This window comes from Pseudophryne corroboree, chromosome 2 (genome assembly GCF_028390025.1).
Source record: "Pseudophryne corroboree isolate aPseCor3 chromosome 2, aPseCor3.hap2, whole genome shotgun sequence".
NCBI classification, from domain to species: domain Eukaryota; kingdom Metazoa; phylum Chordata; class Amphibia; order Anura; family Myobatrachidae; genus Pseudophryne; species Pseudophryne corroboree.
Genome location: NC_086445.1, coordinates 594,751,366 through 594,771,923, shown reverse-complemented (window position 1 = coordinate 594,771,923; position 20,558 = coordinate 594,751,366). Strand labels below are relative to the sequence as shown.

General features: G+C 49.1%; 1 protein-coding gene across 1 annotated transcript in view; it reads right to left on the bottom strand.

The window, feature by feature from the left end:
- Positions 1 to 14,006, bottom strand: part of SCMH1 (Scm polycomb group protein homolog 1) — a 157,763-nt gene extending 143,757 nt beyond the window's left edge. Inside the window, exons 1-3 of the mRNA XM_063954624.1 lie at positions 13,926 to 14,006; positions 13,275 to 13,434; positions 12,694 to 12,762 (exon numbers count right to left, since the gene is read on the bottom strand). The gene's annotated coding sequence lies outside the window, so the exon portion shown is untranslated. The remainder of the gene's footprint in view (positions 1 to 12,693; positions 12,763 to 13,274; positions 13,435 to 13,925) is intronic.
- Between the last annotated feature and the right edge of the window lie 6,552 nt (positions 14,007 to 20,558).

Genomic DNA, 20,558 nt, shown 5'->3' with positions numbered 1-20,558 from the left:
AACGCAGGCGTGGAGGGGGCGTTTGCTGGGCGGGTATCTGACGTCATTACCGTGTCATTCGTCGCAGCAATCATCGCACAGGATAAGTAACTACAGGGCTGGTCTTGTTCTGCACAAAATGTGTTTGCAGCCGCTCTGCTGCACAGGCGTCCGCACTTCTGCAAAGCGAAAATACACTCCCCCGTGGGCGGCGACTATGCGTTTGCACGGCTGCTAAAATAAGATTTTACTCACCAGTAAATCTATTTCTCGTAGTCCGTAGTGAATGCTGGGGACTCCGTAAGGACCATGGGGACTAGACGGGCTCCGCAGGAGACTGGGCACTCTAAGAAAGATTTACTACTACTGGTGTGCACTGGCTCCTCCCTCTATGCCCCTCCTCCAGACCTCAGTTAAGGAAACTGTGCCCGGAAGAGCTGACATTACAAGGAAAGGATTTTGGAATCCAGGGTAAGACTCATACCAGCCACACCAATCACACCGTATAACTTGTGATAACATACCCAGTTAACAGTATGAACAACAACAGAGCATCAACCACAGATGCCAACATAACATAACCCTTTATTAAGCAATAACTATATACACGTATTGCAGAAAGTCCGCACTTGGGACGGGCGCCCAGCATCCACTACGGACTACGAGAAATAGATTTACCGGTGAGTAAAATCTTATTTTCTCTAACGTCCTAGTGGATGCTGGGGACTCCGTAAGGACCATGGGGATTATACCAAAGCTCCCAAATGGGCGGGAGAGTGCGGATGACTCTGCAGCACCGAATGGGCAAACTCAAGGTCCTCCTCAGCCAGGGTATCAAACTTGTAGAATTTTGCAAAGGTGTTTGAACCCGACCAAGTAGCAGCTCGGCAAAGCTGTAATGCCGAGACCCCTCGGGCAGCCGCCCAAGAAGAGCCCACCTTCCTTGTGGAATGGGCTTTCACTGATTTTGGATGCGGCAATCCAGCCGCAGAATGAGCCTGCTGAATCGTGCTACAGATTGTTACGCACACCAGTGCTAACAGGATTATACCGGTGTATGAACAGAGAGGGATGCGAGGCAAAACGAACTCACAGACAGTATAACACAACATACACAGGAGGTGATGGAATAACTAATAAACACAAAATGAACGGGGAAGCCCAAAGGCTCAGGAATTGGGTGTCTCCCTAGTGTCAGGAATGCTCAGATGGAATAGAGCGGACAATGAAGCGAGATGTAGTGATTTAACATGTGGAGCACCCAAAATGATGTTGCTAAGAGCAACAGGAAAAACCCCAAAGGGTTACCAACGGGTGTGGGAATAAACTCCTTGGTCAGAGATAGAAATATAGACACAAGGAGAGTATCCACAATCCTAACCCCCACTTGCAGGGCACAGGTTCAGCTTACTGCCAGCTTACTGCCACTAAACTGACACCTGGACGCCCTGCACAGTGAGGGAGGATTAAGCAAGCAGGTCTGAGAGTACAGCCGCAAACATGCTGGGTCCACAGAATAGCAAAAGAACCCCAGCAGGTTAAACAACTGACTCCAGTCTTACTGCTAGGTCCGGATTGGCAGAATGAAGTACCGAATCCCAAAGCCTATTCGCAGTAAGCAACAAGTAAATACAAAGTCACACAGTACTAGCTAACTCTCTGGAACTGACTAACAAACAAAGATTCAGCAGCATTTGCCTAGCCTGAGAGGATGGTTTATATAGCAGGTGTTGTCCACGCCCCACTCAGACCTCACAGACTGTGAGCACAAAACCAGCGCCGGATTCCCTGCCGTGCACAGAGCCTGTAACCACTACACAGTAAAAACCCGGACCGGAGTATCAGCTGCGCTCAGGTTACTTCGCTAACACTTGCCTCCCGGTTGCCATGGCGACGTGGCAGTACAGAACAGGAGATCCTAACAGTACCCCCCTCTGACGAGGGGTCAAAGAACCCCTACCACCGGGTTTATCGGGGAACTGCGAGAAGAAAGAGCGTATCAGTCTGGGGGCATGAAGATCACAACTGCGCACCCACGACCGCTCCTCCGGGCCATACCCCTTCCAGTGCACCAAAAATGACAGCCGACCCCGAACCATCTTGGAGTCAAGAACCCTTTCAACCACAAACTCCCTCTGACCCCGTATCAGAAGAGGAGAAGGTCTTCCACTGGAAGAAGGATTACTAACCGCCAGTTTTAAAAGGGAACAATGAAATGTTTTATTGATACCCAATGAACGGGGCAGATCTAACTGAAATGCCACCGGATTGATAACCCTGGTGATCTTATAAGGGCCGATGAACCGGGCCTAACTTATGAGATGGCTGTCTCAACTTCAAATTCTTGGTGGACAACCAGACGAAGTCTCCTAATTTAAAGCTGCAGGGTCTTCTCCGCTTATCAAAAACCCTTTTGGTCACTAATGACACAGACACAAGGGCTTTCTTAACTTTCCTCCAAATACCCCTAAGGGCCGAAACCACAGAGGAACCACCAGGCGTGGAATCCAGGGGGTCAAAAGAATTGGCCTTAGGATGATGCCCATACACACAAAGGAAGGAAGAGATCCCTGTAGCAGAGTGAGCCGCGTTGTTATAGGCAAACTCCGCCATGGACAGATGAGCAACCCAGTCAGTATGACACTTGGAGACATAACACCTGAGGAACTGCTCCAAGGACTGGTTCACCCTCTTAGTCTGCCCATTAGACTGTGGATGGTAGCCTGACGACAAACTCACAGAAATCTGGAGATCAGAACAAAATGCCCTCCAGAATTTGGCCACAAACTGGGATCCACGGTCAGAGACCACATCAAGTGGCAACCCGTGGAGGCGCACAACATGCTGCATAAATAACTCAGACAGGCGTCTGGCCGATGGCAACCCAACCAGTGGAACGAAATGCGCCATCTTCGAAAACCTGTCAACGACAACCCAAATGGCTGTCATCCCCGAGGATTTGGGCAAGTCCACCACAAAATCCATGGAAATGTGGGTCCATGGCTTAGATGGAATAGAGAGTGGATGTAATGGGCCGACAGGAACCCCATCTAGGGGTTTTATTTCGGGCACAAACATCACATGTCCGAACCCACTGATCCACATCCCTAGCCACCGAGGGCCACCACACCGCCCGAGACAGCAACTCCCGAGTTCTGGCAATACCCGGATGCCTTGCCGACCTCTTGGCATGGAATTCCAGGAACACTCGCTGTCTTAACCTAGGAGGCACAAACAAGAGACCTACCGGAAGGTCTGGAGGAGCCTGCTCCTGTGCTCTAAGGACTAATGACAAGAGGTCCTGGGTAATGCACACTTTAATACATGATGGGGACACAATGGGCAATGGCTCCTCGGTGGTCTCTTGGACTGGAGCAAAACTCTGCGAGAGCGCATCAGCCTTGATGTTTTTTGACCCAGGGCGATATGTTATCAAAAAATTAAAGCGAGCAAAAAACAAAGCCCATCGTGCTTGCCTGGCATTGAGCCGCTTCGCTGACTCTAAATATGCCAGATTCTTATGGTCGGTGAGAATTGAGACCACAAACTTAGCCCCCTCAAGCCAGTGTCTCCACTCCCCGAGTGCATCCTTTATAGCCAACAATTCCCGGTTACCCACATCATAATTCATCTCGGCAGACGAAAATTTACGGGAAAAGTAAGCACAGGGATGAAGGCGATTATCAGACACCCCCATCTGAGAGAGCACTGCCCCAATACCTATCTCAGAGGCATCCACTTCTACCACAAAAGGACGCTCTGGATCTGGGTGTCGCAGCACCTTGGCCGAGACAAATGCCCTTTTGAGACGGGCAAAGGCCGCTTTGGCCTCACAAGACCAGTGAGCAACATCCGCCCCTTTCATAGTGAGTGCCACCAAGGGGGCCACTATAGACAAAAATCCAGCGATGAACCGTCTATAAAAATTCGCAAGGCCCAGAAAACGCTGAAGCGCCTTCAAACTAGTGGGCTGCACCCAATCCAGGACTGCCTGTACCTTAGAACCCTCCATTTGGAAACCTTCTGAGGAGATAATATACCCTAGAAATGCGATTTGCTGGACTTCAAATTCGCACTTCTCCAGCTTCGCCCCAAGCTGGTGGTCTCTGAGTTTCTGGAGGACTAAGCGTACATGCTTCCGATGTTCCTCCAGGGAATGGGAGAAGATTAGGATGTCATCTAGATAAACAACTAAAAATCTATCCAAATATTCCCTGAGCACATCGTTCATGAATTCCTGGAAGACTGCCGGGGCATTAGAGAGCCCAAAAGGCATCACCAAATATTCATAATGCCCTGAGTGGGTATTAAAGGCAGTCTTCCATTCATCCCCCTCTCTTATTCGGATTAGATTGTAAGCACCGCGTAGGTCAATCTTAGAAAAAATGGTGGCAGTACGAAGCTGGTCAAACAAAACCGAAATGAGAGGCAGTGGGTACGAGTTTTTAATCGTGATACGGTTCAATTCCCTGAAGTCGATGCAGGGTCGCAACGAACCGTCCTTTTTACCCACGAAGAAGAACCCCGACCCAACTGGGGACTGTGAGGGTCTGATAAATCCCTTAGCCAAGTTCTCCTGAATGTACTCTGCCATAGCCTGAGTCTCAGGACGTGACAGGGAGTACAACCTGCTCTTGGGAAGCTTAGCATCCGGCAACAAATCAATGGCACAGTCATAGAGGCGATGGGGAGGTAGTACCTCCGCAACTTTTTTGGAGAACACATCCGCAAAATCTGCATAACATCCTGGCAATCCTGGCAAACTTAGCTGCGAGAGCCTGACTGGAAGGCTCAAGCAACTCCTGAAACAATCACTACCCCAACTAAGAATCTCCCCAGAGACCCATTTAAATTGAGGGTTATGGGCCCTTAACCAGGGTAACCCCAAAACCAATGGGGCAAAAGAACAGACAGTCACATAGAAAGACAATTTTTCAGAGTGTGTGGCTCCAATAAACAAAGGAATTTGGCTGGTGCAGGAGGTAATTTTACCCTGGGACAATGGTTCCCCGTTTAACCCACAGATCTCAATCTCTGATGCCAAAGGTACTGAGGGAACAGAGTGTTCCAGGGCGAATTGACGGTCCATGAAAACCCCATCGGCCCCACTGTCAACAAAGGCCTCAGTCTTGACAGTTTGACCGAGGATCTCCAAAGTCACCGGAATGAGAAAAGTCTTTTTGGGAAAATCTGACTTCTGGCCTGACAGGATATTTCCCATCACCCTCAGGCCCTGAAGTTTTCCGGCTTTTCTGGGCATGATACTACGACATGACCTTTATTCCCACAGTACAAACACAAACCCTGCTGTCTCCTCCGCGTCTTCTCACGCGAGGAGAGGCGGGTAGCCCCAATCTGCATAGGCTCCTCGGAATATTCCTCAGAGTCTGAGGTTCCCTTGGGAAAAAAGGAAACTGCGGTCTCCCTTTCAAGCCTACGCTCTCTCAGCCGTCTATCCACCCGGATGGATAACTGCATGAGCTGATCTAAGCTATCAGGCGAGGGATATTGTACCAGTTGGTCCTTTATCTGGTCAGAAAGGCCCCTTCGGTACTGGTTTCTCAGGGCTGGGTCATTCCACTGGGTATCATGAGCCAACCTTCGAAACTCCGTACTATAAACCTCAGCTGGCCGTCGCCCTTGCTTTAGGACCGTAATCTGAGCCTCGGCTGAAGCCATCTTGTCAGGGTCATCATACAAAATGCCCAGTGCCGTAAAAAAAGCATCAACACTTTTAAGCGACGGACAGTCAGGCTGCAACCCATATGCCCAGACCTGTGGGTCTCCTTGTAGCAAGGAAATCACCATGCCCACCCACTGACTCTCCGACCCAGAAGACTGGGGCCTAAGCCTGAAATATAGCTTACAGCTCTCCTTGAAACAAAAGAACTGAGAGCGATCTCCAGAAAAACGTTCCGGGAGATTTACTTTCGGCTCCTTAACCCCTAAACTTGCCGCTGCTGCTGCGGGAGCTCCGCTAGCAGCCTGCGGGGTGTTCATTTTAATGGACATCTCATTAAATTGTCGAGTCAGGACCTGCACCTGATCGACCACCTGTTGCAAAGTATTTTGAGGGGTATGCTCCATATTCCCACAAAATTTCAACAGGAGTAGGGCTGCTGAATATGTTACGCACACCAGTGCTAACAGGAGTATACCGGTGTATGAACAGAGAGGGATGCAAGGCAAAACGAACTCACAGACAGTATAACACAACATACACAGGAGGTGATGGAATAACTAATAAACACAAAATGAACGGGGAAGCCCAAAGGCTTAGGAATTGGGTGTCTCCCTAGTGTCAGGAATGCTCAGATGGAATAGAGCGGACAATGAAGCGAGATGTAGTGATTTAACATGTGGAGCACCCAAAATGATGTTGCTAAGAGCAACAGGAAAAACCCCAAAGGGTTACCAACGGGTGTGGGAATAAACTCCTTGGTCAGAGATAGAAATATAGACACAAGGAGAGTATCCACAATCCTAACCCCCACTTGCAGGGCACAGGTTCAGCTTACTGCCACTAAACTGACACCTAGACGCCCTGCACAGTGAGGGAGGATTAAGCAAGCAGGTCTGAGAGTACAGCCGCAAACCTGCTGGGTTCACAGAATAGCAAAAGAACCCCAGCAGGTTAAACAACTGACTCCAGTCTTACTGCTAGGTCCGGATTGGCAGAATGAAGTACCGAATCCCAAGGCCTATTCGCAGTAAGCAACAAGTAAATACAAAGTCACACAGTACTAGCTAACTCTCTGGAACTGACTAACAAACAAAGATTCAGCAGCATTTGCCTAGCCTGAGAGGATGGTTTATATAGCAGGTGTTGTCCACGCCCCACTCAGACCTCACAGACTGTGAGCACAAAACCAGCGCCGGATTCCCTGCCGTGCACAGAGCCTGTAACCACTACACAGTAAATACCCGGACCGGAGTATCAGCTGCGCTCAGGTTACTTCGCTAACACTTGCCTCCCGGTTGCCATGGCGACGTGGCAGTACAGAACAGGAAATCCTAACACAGATCCAGCGAGCAATAGTTTGCTTTGAAGCAGGAGCACCCAGCTTGTTGGATGCATACAGGATAAACAGCGAGTCAGTTTTCCTGACTCCAGCCGTTCTGGCCACATAAATCTTCAAAGCCCTGACTACATCAAGCAACTTGGAATCCTCCAAGTCACGAGTAGCCGTAGGCACCACAATAGGTTGGTTCAAATGAAAAGATGACACCACCTTCGGCAGAAATTGTGGACGAGTCCGTAATTCTGCCCTGTCCACATGGAAAACCAGATAGGGGCTTTTACATGACAAAGCCGCCAATTCTGACACACGCCTAGCCGAAGCTAAGGCCAATAGCATGACCACCTTCCACGTGAGATACTTTAGCTCCACGGTCTTAAGTGGCTCAAACCAGTGGGATTTCAGGAAACCCAACACCACGTTGAGATCCCAAGGTGCCACTGGTGGCACAAAAGGGGGCTGAATATGCAGCACTCCCTTAACAAACGTCTGAACCTCAGGAAGAGAAGCCAGTTCTTTTTGAAAGAAAATGGATAGGGCTGAAATCTGGACCTTTATGGACCCCAACTTCAAGCCCATAGTCACTCCCGACTGTAGGAAGTGCAGGAACCGGCCCAGTTGGAATTCCTCTGTAGGGGCCTTTCTGGCCTCACACCAAGCAACATATTTTCGCCATATACGGTGATAGTGTTTTGCTGTCACGTCCTTCCTAGCCTTTATTAGCGTAGGAATAACTTCATCCGGAATGCCTTTTTCTGCTAGGATCCGGCGTTCAACCGCCATGCCGTCAAACGCAGCCGCGGTAAGTCTTGGAACAGACAGGGCCCCTGTTGCAACAGGTCCTGTCTGAGAGGCAAAGGCCATGGGTCCTCTGTGAGCATTTCTTGCAGTTCCGGGTACCAAGTCCTTCTTGGCCAATCCGGAACAATGAGTATTGTTCTCACTCCTCTTTTTCTTACGATTCTCAGCACCTTGGGTATGAGAGGAAGAGGAGGAAATACATAGACCGACTGGAACACCCACGGTGTCACTAGTGCGTCCACAGCTATCGCCTGAGGGTCCCTTGACCTGGCGCAATACCTTTTTAGCTTTTTGTTGAGGCGGGATGCCTGTGGCAGTTCCCTGTGGCAGTTCCCATCGATTTGTAATCTGCGTGAAGACTTCTTGATGAAGTCCCCACTCTCCCGGGTGGAGGTCGTGCCTGCTGAGGAAGTCTGCTTCCCAGTTGTCCACTCCCGGAATGAACACTGCTGACAGTGCTTGCACGTGATTCTCTGCCCAACGAAGAATCCTGGTGGCTTCCGCCATCGCCACCCTGCTTCTTGTGCCGCCCTGGCGGTTTACATGAGCCACTGCGGTGATGTTGTCTGACTGAATCAGCACCGGTTGGTTGCGAAGCAGAGGCTCCGCTTGACTCAGGGCGTTGTATATGGCCCTTAGTTCCAGGATATTTATGTGCAGACAAGCCTCCTGACTTGACCACAACCCTTGGAAGTTTCTTCCCTGAGTGACTGCCCCCCATCCTCGGTGGCTCGCATCCGTGGTCACCAGGACCCAGTCCTATATGCCGAACCTGCGGCCCTCGAGAAGGTGAGCACTCTGCAGCCACCACAGAAGAGACACCCTGGCCCTGGTGGATAGGGTGATCAGCCAATGCATCTGAAGATGCGATCCGGACCACTTGTCCAACAGATCCCACTGAAAGATCCTCGCATGGAACCTGCCGAAGGGAATGGCTTCGTATGATGCCACCATCTTTCCCAGGACTCGCGTGCAGTGATGCACCGACACCTGTTTCGGTTTTAAGAGGTCTCTGACTAGAGTCACGAGCTCCTGAGCCTTCTCCGCCGGGAGAAACACCTTCTTCTGGTCTGTGTCCAGAATCATGCCCAGAAAGGGCAGACGCGTCGTAGGAATCAGCTGCGACTTTGGGATATTCAGAATCCAGCCGTGCTGTTGCAACACTTCCTGAGAGTGTGCTACGCTGATCAGCAACTGCTCTCTGGACCTCGCCTTTATGAGGAGATCGTCCAAGTATGGGATAATTGTGACTCCTTGCTTTCGAAGGAGCACCATCATTTCCGCCATTACCTTGGTAAATATTCTCGGTGCCGTGGAGAGCCCATACGGCAACGTCTGGAATTGGTAATGACAGTCCTGTACCACAAATCTGAGGTACTCCTGATGAGGTGGATAAATGGGGACATGCAAGTAAGCATCCGTGATGTCCAGAGACACCATAAAATCCCCCTCTTCCAGGCTTGCAATGACCGCTCTGAGCAATTCCATTTTGAACTTGAATATTTTCAGATAAATGTTCAGGGACTTTAAATTCAATATGGGTCTGACCGAACCGTCCGGTTTCGGTACCACAAACATTGTGGAATAGTATCCCCTTCCCTGTTGCAGGAGGGGAACCTTTACCACCACCTGCTGGAGATATAACTTGTGAATTGCCGCTAACACTACCTCCCTTTCCATGGGGGAAGCTGGCAGGGCCGATTTGAGGTAAAGGTGAGGGGGCATCACTTCGAATTCCAGCTTGTATCCCTGAGACACAATCTGTATAGCCCAGGGATCCACCTGTGAGCGAACCCACTGGTGGCTGAAATTTCGGAGACGCGCCCCCACCGCTCCTGGCTCCACCTGTGGAGCCCCAGCATCATGCGGTGGATTTAGCGGAAGCCGGGAAGGACTTCTGTTCCTGGGAACTAGCTGTATGGTGCAGCTTCTTTCCTCTACCCCTGCCTCTGGCAAGAAAGGATGCACCTCTGACTTTCTTGCTTTTTTGTGATCGAAAGGACTGCATTTGGTAATACGGTGCTTTCTTAGGCTGTGAGGGAATATATGGCAAAAAATTTGACTTCCCAGCCGTAGCTGTGGAAACTAGGTCCGAGAGACCGTCCCCAAACAATTCCTCACCCTTGTAAGGTAAAACCTCCATGTGCTTTTTGGAGTCGGCATCACCTGTCCATTGCCGAGTCCACAGGACCCTTCTGGCAGAAATTGACATTGCATTTATTGTAGAGCCCAGTAGGCAAATGTCCCTCTGGGCATCCCTCATATATAGGACAGCTTCTTTTATATGCCCCAGGGTCAGTAAAATAGTATCCTTGTCCAAGGTATCCAGTTCCTCAGACAGATTATCTGTCCATGCTGCTACAGCACTACACATCCAGGCCGACGCAATTGCCGGCCTCAGTAGAGTACCTGAATGTGTATAAACAGACTTCAGGATACTTTCCTGCTTCCTATCCGCAGGATCCTTTAGGGAGGCCGTATCCTGTGACGGCAGAGCCACCTTCTTAGATAAGCGTGTCAGAGCTTTGTCTACCCTAGGGGAGGATTCCCAGCACATCCTGTCCGTTGGCGGGAAAGGGTACGCCATAAGTAACCTTTTGGAAACCAGCACTTTCCTATCAGGGGAATCCCACGCTTTTTCACATAACTCATTTAACTCATGTGAAGGGGGAAAAGTCCCCTCTTGCTTTTTCTCCCCAAACATATAAACCCTCTTGTCAAGGAGAGGGTTTACCTCTGATATGTGCAATACATCCTTCATTGCTATAATCATGTAGCGGATGGCTTTAGCCATTTTAGGCTGCAATTCTGCATCATCGCCATCGACACTGGAGTCAGAATCCGTGTCGAAATCTGTGTCAATAATTTGGGATAGTGGGCGCTTCTGAGACCCTGACGGCCTCTGCGCTGTAGGATCAGGCATGGGCTGAGACCCCGACTGTCCCAAGGTTTCAGCTTTATCCAACCTTTTATGCAAGGAGTTTACAATATCATTTAACACCTTCCACATATCCATCCAATCAGGTGTCGGCGCCGTCGGCGGAGACACGTCATTCATCTGCACCTGCTCTGCCTCCACATAGCCCTCCTCGTCAAACATGTCGACACAAGCGTACCAACACACCACACACACAGGGGATGCTCTATATGAGGACAGGACCCCCACAAGGCCTTTTGGAGAGACAGAGAGAGAGTATGCCAGCACACACCCCAGCGCTATATAACCCAGGAATTACACAGTAACTTAATGTTTACCCAGTAGCTGCTGTATATATGATTAATGCGCTAAATTTATGTGCCCCCCCCCTCTCTTTTTACCCTCTTTCTACCGTGAGTCTGCAGGGGAGAGCCTGGGGAGCTTCCTCTCAGCGGAGCTGTGGAGAGAAAATGGCGCTGGTGAGTGCTGAGGAAGAAGCCCCGCCCCCTCAGCGGCGGGCTTCTGACCCGCGATTTTGTGTAAAAATAATGCCGGGGGCTCATGCATATTACAGTGCCCAGCTGTATATATGCTGCTTTTTGCCAGAAGGTACTCAATTGCTGCCCAGGGCGCCCCCCCCCCCCCCCCCCCTGCGCCCTGCACCCTACAGTGACCGGAGTTTCTGGGTTAGTGTGGGAGCAATGGCGCACAGGTGCAGTGCTGTGCGCCACCTCATATGAAGACAGGAGTCTTCTGCCGCCGATTTTGACGTCTTCTTGCTTCAACCCGCCGGCTTCTGTCTTCTGGCTCTGCGAGGGGGACGGCGGCGCGGCTCCGGGAACGGACGACCAAGGTTAAGTTCCTGTGTTCGATCCCTCTGGAGCTAATGGTGTCCAGTAGCCTAAGAAGCACAACCTAGCCGCAGTTAGTAGGTTTGCTTCTCTCCTCTCAGTCCCACGTAGCAGAGAGTCTGTTGCCAGCAGAAGCTCTCTGAAAATAAAAAAACTAACTAAAATACTTTCTTAATAGCAAGCTCAGGAGAGCTCACTAAAATGCACCCAGCTCCTTCCGGGCACAGATTCTAACTGAGGTCTGGAGGAGGGGCATAGAGGGAGGAGCCAGTGCACACCAGTAGTACTAAATCTTTCTTAGAGTGCCCAGTCTCCTGCGGAGCCCGTCTATTCCCCATGGTCCTTACGGAGTCCCCAGCATCCACTAGGACGTTAGAGAAAAGTAGCTAGCGAGCGATCAACTCGGAATGAGGGCCCAGGTCAGATAAAGCACTTGCTGGTATGGTCACATCTGATGCGACCATGCCAGGCAAGTGGTTAAGTATGTACAAGGCTCAGCACAGATGGTTAAATCAAATTGACTAAGGTACTTATTAAGTCTCCTGTGGTCAAGCATAGACATACTTAAAACCTGGACCGTTAGGATGCCTTAAGGACCACGTTTGAGAACCTCTAAACTAGGGGGAGGGTTAGAGTTACGGGTTAGGATTAGTCATACTCCCAGCCAGAAGCCTCACAATCTGAAACAAATACGTGGCAGACGGCCCAGCAGAGGGGTGACAGGCGGCCACTGAGGGGACAACAGGACTGGCCGAGCAAGAAACGTCCCGGCAGCCCAATCCCCCCCCACCCTTTATACTTCATACAGTGATCGCTGGACACCAGGCAGTGGAGAAGGGAGATTTCTGGGCAACTGGAAGCCCCCCCCCCCTTTCCCTGCGTTTACCTATGAGGCCACCACGCAAGTCACCCCTAGAATACAAGGTACCAGGTAGATCACCACTAGATCACCAGGGACGTTCTGTAGATATTCTAATCTGTCAGCATTTCATCAGTATCAACAAGATGAATGCTGACATGGTCAATATTGACATGCCAGGCATGTGGACATTATGGTTATTAACAAAATATATCACATGCTTCCGCTGACTAGAAGAAAATACAGAATTTCGAATAAAACACTTACAAACTAGAGATCTGCTGTTGTATGACATGATGTGTCTTCCGGCAATGTGAGCATCCATGTTGCAAGTATCTGGAAGAGATAGAACACACACACACAATATTAGTAAAATATGTGTTTTCTTTCTCTTTAATTCAGTGTTGTTTGATGCTGGTGTTCTGAGCTATTATATCACAGGGACTTATCTATTTACATCATTCCCCTGCTAATCAAACAGAACTGGTTGCTTCCATATAATTTAAGCAACTAGCGTATTTAACAAAGCCTGACCGCAGGAGATACCAGATACCTTAGGCAAACTTATGTTGCAGACCGCAGTCTCCGTTTTTTTCATAGGGGAATATGGTCTGACCCACTTTATCATGCTTGGGTTAATTAGCTAATGCCATCTTCAGAGAGAGATGGCCATAGTACCCACTGTACCCTATGAACTACAGTATCGCTGGGAAGGGATCTTTTGCTCCCTTTACAGAAGCTGAGTACATCTAGAAAGTCAAGCCTTTTCCTGAAAGGCTTTTTATGGAGTTCTTAGTATGCACTGTTAAATTGCTAAAAAAAACACGAGATTTATGGTAAGAACTTACCGTTGTTAAATCTCTTTCTGCGAGGTACACTGGGCTCCATCCAATCAGCTCCAATATGCAAACTGACAGTTATGACCTGATTGGCTGCTGAGTTTATCACCTTCCACTTATCACTGGTTTATCACTTCCTTATGCCTTCTGAAGGTTAATACATCTGCCCCTGGGAATTATAGAGATCAGCTACACGGAGATATATTATGAATTATAGAGGTCAGTTATACTGTATGGAGGGATAGGGGCAATTTTAGAGTTCAGTTACAATGGGCTCAATTCAATTAAGCAGGATTGATTAGCGCCGTGAATTAGCTCCCGGAGCTATTCAATTAAGCGCAATGTGACGCCCAACGAGAGGATTTCTTCTCGCACCCATCCGGGGGCAGAGGTAGAATCGAACAAACTGCTGGCGCAATGCTGTTTTCTGCACTTAAGTCACAGAATGGCAGTTCTCGTGACAAAACACCTTATTTATTCAGGGAAAACTAGCCTTCTACTACATAACAGCACGCTGAATTGAATAGCAGCAGGAGCTAAATTCGTGGCGCTATTCAATCCGCATTGCATTGAATTGACCCCATTTAGAAATATGATGAATTACAGATATAAATTCTATAGAGCAATTGGAAGATTATAAATATATTTGTAAACACTTACTAGTATTTTTCACATTTTGCTGTATTAAAACATGGAGTCATGATGGATGTCATTGATATTTCTTACTAGTAATCAATACAATGTAGCTGATAATTTGTCAAAATGATCTAGGAACAGAAAAATGTAAATAATTGATTCCATTAGTATTCATACCCTTGTTGAATCCATACTATATTTCCCCTGGAGTAACCAACTTTCTTAACAAACATATTGGTAGCCACTTGTGTGTCACACGATTGCAGCATAAATACACCTGTCTCTGCGAGTTTCCCCCAGATAGTTGATGTAAGCCATTTAGAGGCCAATGGCAACTCTAAAGGAGATATTGTCTCCCGTTATAGCAGTAACTGTGCATGTGATAACAACAGCATACAAACTTCATAAATCTGCGATGTATGGGGAGAAGAAAGCCCTTGCTGAGAGAAACTCACATTAAAGCCTGGCTACTGTTTGCCCACAGACATATTGTAGACATAGCCACGTGGATGAAGAACTCTTCAGCCACAATGCTAAGTGCTATGCTTGACCCAAAGTTAACACTGCACATCACAATGAAACCACAATCCCCACAGTAAAGTATGGTGGCAACATCATGCTCTGGGGATGCTTCTCACGGACTGGGAAGCTAATATAAATAAAAGGCAAAATGGATGAAGCAAAGTGTCACGATCCGGGTATCTGGACGCCATTTCTTACCCATCAGATGCCTCCTAAGGCTGGCTCAGCGCTCCAGGACCGGATCCCATCTGTTATCCTGATGTGTACATTCCTGTATCCTCTCCTGTCACTCTGGGACGCTGTCACAGTAAACGCCATATTACACCTGGCATGGCGTCTCCCGCGGCCTCCGCCGCCGTCCCTGAACTTCTGCATGCAGAGTGTCTGAGTGGCGATTACGTCAGCCGCGGCCTCCGCTGTGTCCGCGTGGTTGGATGTGCATCTGTCAGCCTGGCGCCTCCTGTCTCCGGTGGCCGGCGCCGCCATTACTGTTTTCATTACCACATGGATTACAAACCAAACTTCCCTCCAAGTGTCTGCATGGGCGCAGCCATCTTGGATTCTGTCAGCTGATCATTTCCACCAATCTGTTCTCAGTATTGATAATCTGCATAATTGCCTAGCCAATCCCTTCCTTGCTGCAGGTATAAATACACTGTGCCTGAGCAAGGAAGGCGTCAGTGCTTTGGTTGTCAAACCTAGTTCCTGTTTGTCTCTCTCCTGTGATTGTCTTCCAGGTTCCAGCTCCTGTCTCAAGACTTCCACCATAGAGACCCGCACCAGCATTCCACCTGCGGTGTAGCCTGACTCTCCAATCCATTGTGGATTCATCTGTTTCCAGCTACAACATTACCTGCTTCCAGCCTCAGCTTCCAGCAGAGTACAGCTTCTCTTAAAGGGCCGGTGTCCTTTCTACACTTTACCACTCTCCACCGGTATTATTATTTCTCCGCTCTCAAGTTCTACATTTCAGTTCATATTTCATCGCTCCCAAGTTCATTTATTATTTAACTGGTTCCAGCCAGTATCCACTCCGTGCTAACAACAGTCTGGTTCCAGCCAGTATCCACAGCAGCCGTTTTATCTTCAGCAACCCAGCTTTTCCTGGAACACCAGCTGGCACAACCCTGGGTTATCTCCATTGCTACAGTCGGGCCTGGTAAGGACTTTCCATCTAGAAGATCATAAGAACTATCTCACACTACCAGTGCCCTGTGGCTCCTGCCATCCTGTAGTACCCAGGAACTGTATTTATTCTTTGCTGACTTTTACGTTTTCTTTTACTGCTGCTGTGTTGCGGAGTTGTCATAATAAACATCATTGACTTTTATCCAAGTTGTCGTGGTCACGCCTTCGGGCAGTTATTATTCATGTTACTTACATGTCCAGGGGTCTGATACAACCTCCCAGGTTCCGGTACATCTCAGCCCCTACAACTGAGGCTGCCTCCCGTCAGCTCAGGCCCTCAGTTGTGACAGTAAGCACTGACCTAATGAATCCAGCCGGAGACCAGGATCAAGCGGCCAGGCCGATGCAAGAACTGGCAGCCCGACTAGAACATCAGGAGGCTGCACAGGGCCACATCATCCGCTGTCTCCAGGATCTCTCTACTCGGCTGGATGGGATTCAGACAACTCTCCGTGGATCAGGCGCGTCTGGTGCGTCAACCACAGTGACTCCAGCTATAACCCCACCCACCTTACCCATTTCTGCTCCACGTCTTCATCTTCCAACGCCAGCAAAATTTGACGGATCTCCAAGATTCTGCAGGGGATTTCTCAACCAGTGTGAGATTCAGTTTGAGCTACAACCTGGCAATTTTCCCAGTGACCGTACAAAAATTGCCTACATTATTTCTCTTCTCAGTGGCTCAGCCCTTGATTGGGCATCACCGTTATGGGAGAGGTCCGACACCCTGCTATCTTCCTACACTGCCTTCGTGTCAACATTCAGGCGCATCTTCGACGAGCCAGGCCGGGTAACCTCAGCTTCATCCGAGATTCTCCGTTTACGCCAGGGGTCACGTACTGTAGGACAATATCTGATACAGTTCCAGATCCTGGCATCCGAACTGGCATGGAACGACGAGGCCCTGTATGCTGCATTCTGGCATGGCTTATCTGAGCGTATTAAAGATGAGTTAGCTACCAGAGACTTACCTTCTAAGTTAGATGAGCTAATCTCACTCTGCACGAAAGTTGATTTACGTTTCAGAGAGAGAGCAACTGAGCGTGGAAGATCATCTGCTCCAAAATCTTCTGCTCCTCCTCCTCGTCAACTGTCACCATCTAAAGATGGGCCCATGCAACTTGGCCGTTCCCGTATAACTCCTGCTGAGCGCCGAAGACGTCTCTCCGAGTCTCTCTGTCTCTATTGTGCAGCTCCGTCTCACACCATTAATGCCTGTCCCAAACGTCCGGGAAACTCCAAATCCTAGCTCGCCAAGGAGAGGGCCGGCTAGGAGTAATGATCTCCTCTCCATCTCCTCAAGATTGTAATCTCCCAGTCTCGCTTCAAGTTGCTCAACGTTATCGGAACGTCATTGCCCTCCTTGATTCCGGAGCAGCTGGGAACTTTATTACCGAAGCCTATGTTAAACGGTGCTCCCTACCCACCGAGAGACTTCCTTCGTCCATTTCTTTAACTGCCGTGGATGGCAGCAAAATTTTTGATGCAGTTATTTCTTTAAGGACTCTACCAGTTCGTCTGAGAGTGGGAGTTCTTCATTCCGAACTTATTTCTTTTTTAGTGATTCCAAGAGCCACACATCCTGTGGTCCTGGGCCTTCCATGGCTCCGTCTTCACAATCCTACAATTGATTGGACGACTACGCAAATCCTGGCATGGGGTTCCTCCTGTGCTGAGACATGTTTGTTTAAAGTATTGCCTGTCTGTTCTTCCTCCCCCAGGTCGTCTGATGTTCCACCTCCTCCATATCAAGATTTCACGGATGTGTTCAGTAAAGCTTCTGCTGATATCCTTCCTCCTCATAGAGAATGGGACTGCCCGATTGATCTCGTTCCAGGGAAGGTTCCACCTCGAGGCCGAACTTATCCGTTGTCTCTGCCTGAGACGCATTCTATGGAGGAATATATTAAAGAGAACCTAGCAAAGGGGTTCATTCGACCTTCTTCTTCTCCAGCCGGCGCAGGCTTCTTTTTTGTAAAAAAGAAAGATGGTGGTCTGCGGCCGTGCATCGACTACAGAGGTTTGAACGACATTACCATCAAGAACCGTTATCCTTTACCCCTGATTACTGAGCTCTTTGACAGAGTTAGCGGAGCTACCATCTTTACAAAGCTGGACTTGAGAGGTGCATACAATCTCATCCGGATCCGTGAGGGTGACGAGTGGAAGACCGCCTTTAACACCCGTGACGGACATTATGAGTACCTCGTCATGCCCTTCGGATTGAGCAATGCTCCAGCTGTCTTCCAGCATTTTGTCAATGAGATCTTCAGAGACATTCTATACCGTCATGTCGTGGTCTATCTAGACGATATCCTCATTTTTGCCAACGATTTAGAGGAACATCGTTTTTGGGTTAAAGAGGTTCTGTCCCGTCTCCGTGTCAATCATCTCTATTGCAAATTAGAAAAATGCGTCTTTGAAGTCAAGTCCATTCCGTTTCTAGGGTACATTGTGTCCGGTTCCGGACTAGAGATGGATCCTGAGAAACTACAAGCAATCCAAAATTGGCCGGTACCCTTAACCCTCAAAGGGGTCCAGAGGTTCTTAGGGTTCGCCAACTATTACCGAAAGTTTATACGAGACTTTTCCACCATTGTGGCGCCTATTACTGCTTTCACTAAGAAGGGTGCTAACCCGTCCAAGTGGTCTGAAGAAGCCATGCAAGCATTTCATCTTTTAAAACAAAGGTTCATCTCTGCGCCTGTTCTGAAACAGCCTGACATCGACTCTCCTTTCATCTTAGAGGTGGATGCCTCCTCCGTTGGAGTAGGAGCGGTGTTATCTCAGAGGGCTAAAGATGGCCATTTACACCCTTGCAGTTTCTTCTCCCGGAAGTTCTCCCCAGCTGAGCGCAACTATGCCATTGGCGACCAGGAGTTGCTAGCCATCAAGCTCGCTCTAGAAGAGTGGAGGTATCTGTTGGAGGGAGCTTCTCATTCAATCACCATACTTACAGACCACAAGAACCTTTTATATCTGAAAGGCGCACAATGTCTCAACCCTTGTCAGGCCAGATGGGCACTTTTCTTTTCCAGGTTCGACTTTAAACTCCAGTTCTGTCCGGGCTCTCAGAATCGCAAGGCCGATGCCCTTTCCCGCTCATGGGAGCAAGAAAATGAGTCAGAGTCTTCAGACAAGCATCCTATTATAAATCCGTTGGCATTCTCCACGGTAGGGATGGACTCTACGCCCCCATCAGGGAAAAGTTTTGTGAAACCGATGCTAAGGAAGAAGCTCATGCATTGGGCCCATGCTTCCCGTTTTGCCGGACATACAGGTATCCAAAAAACCCTGGAGTTTATCTCTAGGTCCTATTGGTGGCCAACTCTGAAAAAGGACGTCTTGGAGTTTATTGCATCTTGCCCAAAGTGTGCTCAACATAAGGTATCCCACCAGTCGCCTGCGGGGCAACTGGTTCCACTATCTGTTCCCCGTCGACCTTGGACCCATTTGACGATGGATTTTATTACAGATTTACCCATGTGCAACAAGTTCAATACCATCTGGGTGGTAGTTGACCGGTTCACCAAGATGGCACACTTCATTCCTCTCACCGGTCTTCCGTCAGCTTCCAAGTTGGCTCAAGTATTCATACAAGAGATCTTCCAACTCCACGGTCTTCCTGAAGAAATTATCTCAGATCGAGGAGTTCAATTCACAGCCAAATTCTGGCGAAGTTTATGTCAAGTCCTCCAAGTCAAGCTAAAGTTTTCCACGGCTTACCATCCTCAGACCAATGGTCAAACCGAGAGGGTGAATCAGGACTTGGAGGCCTTCCTCCGCATCTATGTGTCCTCCTCTCAAGATGACTGGGTTCAATTACTTCCCTGGGCCGAGTTCTGTCATAACAACCAGTATCATTCTTCATCTGCTTCAACACCATTCTTCACTAACTTTGGATTCCACCCTAAAGTCCCTGAGTTCCAACCGCTTCCAGCAACTTCTGTTCCCGCAGTGGATATCACCTTGCATCAGTTTGCCAATATCTGGAAGAGCGTACGATCAGCTCTGCTCAAGGCATCGTTCAGGTACAAGAAGTTTGCGGATAAGAAGCGTCGAGCAGTTCCTGCTCTCAAGGTGGGTGATCGGGTATGGTTATCCACGAAGAATTTGAGGTTAAGAGTTCCCAGTATGAAGTTTGCACCTCGCTATATCGGTCCTTTCAAGATTGAACAAGTCATCAATCCTGTTGCTTACAGACTCCAGTTGCCTCCCTTCTTAAAAATACCCAGGACATTCCATGTTTCCCTGTTGAAACCGCTGATCTTGAATCGGTTTCATTCCTCACTTCCTCCAACTCCGAAAGTCCAAACTCAACGAGGCGTTGAGTATGAAGTGGCCAAGATCCTGGACTCACGTCACCGTTACGGTCAACTACAATATCTTATTGACTGGAAGGGTTATGGTCCTGAGGAACGTTCATGGACCAATGCTTCTGATGTCCATGCTCCTGCCTTGGTCCGGAGATTCCATTCCAAGTTTCCTCAAAAGCCAAAGAAGTGTCCTGGGGCCACTCCTAAAGGGGGGGGTGCTGTCACGATCCGGGTATCTGGACGCCATTTCTTACCCATCAGATGCCTCCTAAGGCTGGCTCAGCGCTCCAGGACCGGATCCCATCTGTTATCCTGATGTGTACATTCCTGTATCCTCTCCTGTCACTCTGGGACGCTGTCACAGTAAACGCCATATTACACCTGGCATGGCGTCTCCCGCGGCCTCCGCCGCTGTCCCTGAACTTCTGCATGCAGAGTGTCTGAGTGGCGATTACGTCAGCCGCGGCCTCCGCTGTGTCCGCGTGGTTGGATGTGCATCTGTCAGCCTGGCGCCTCCTGTCTCCGGTGGCCGGCGCCGCCATTACTGTTTTCATTACCACATGGATTACAAACCAAACTTCCCTCCAAGTGTCTGCATGGGCGCAGCCATCTTGGATTCTGTCAGCTGATC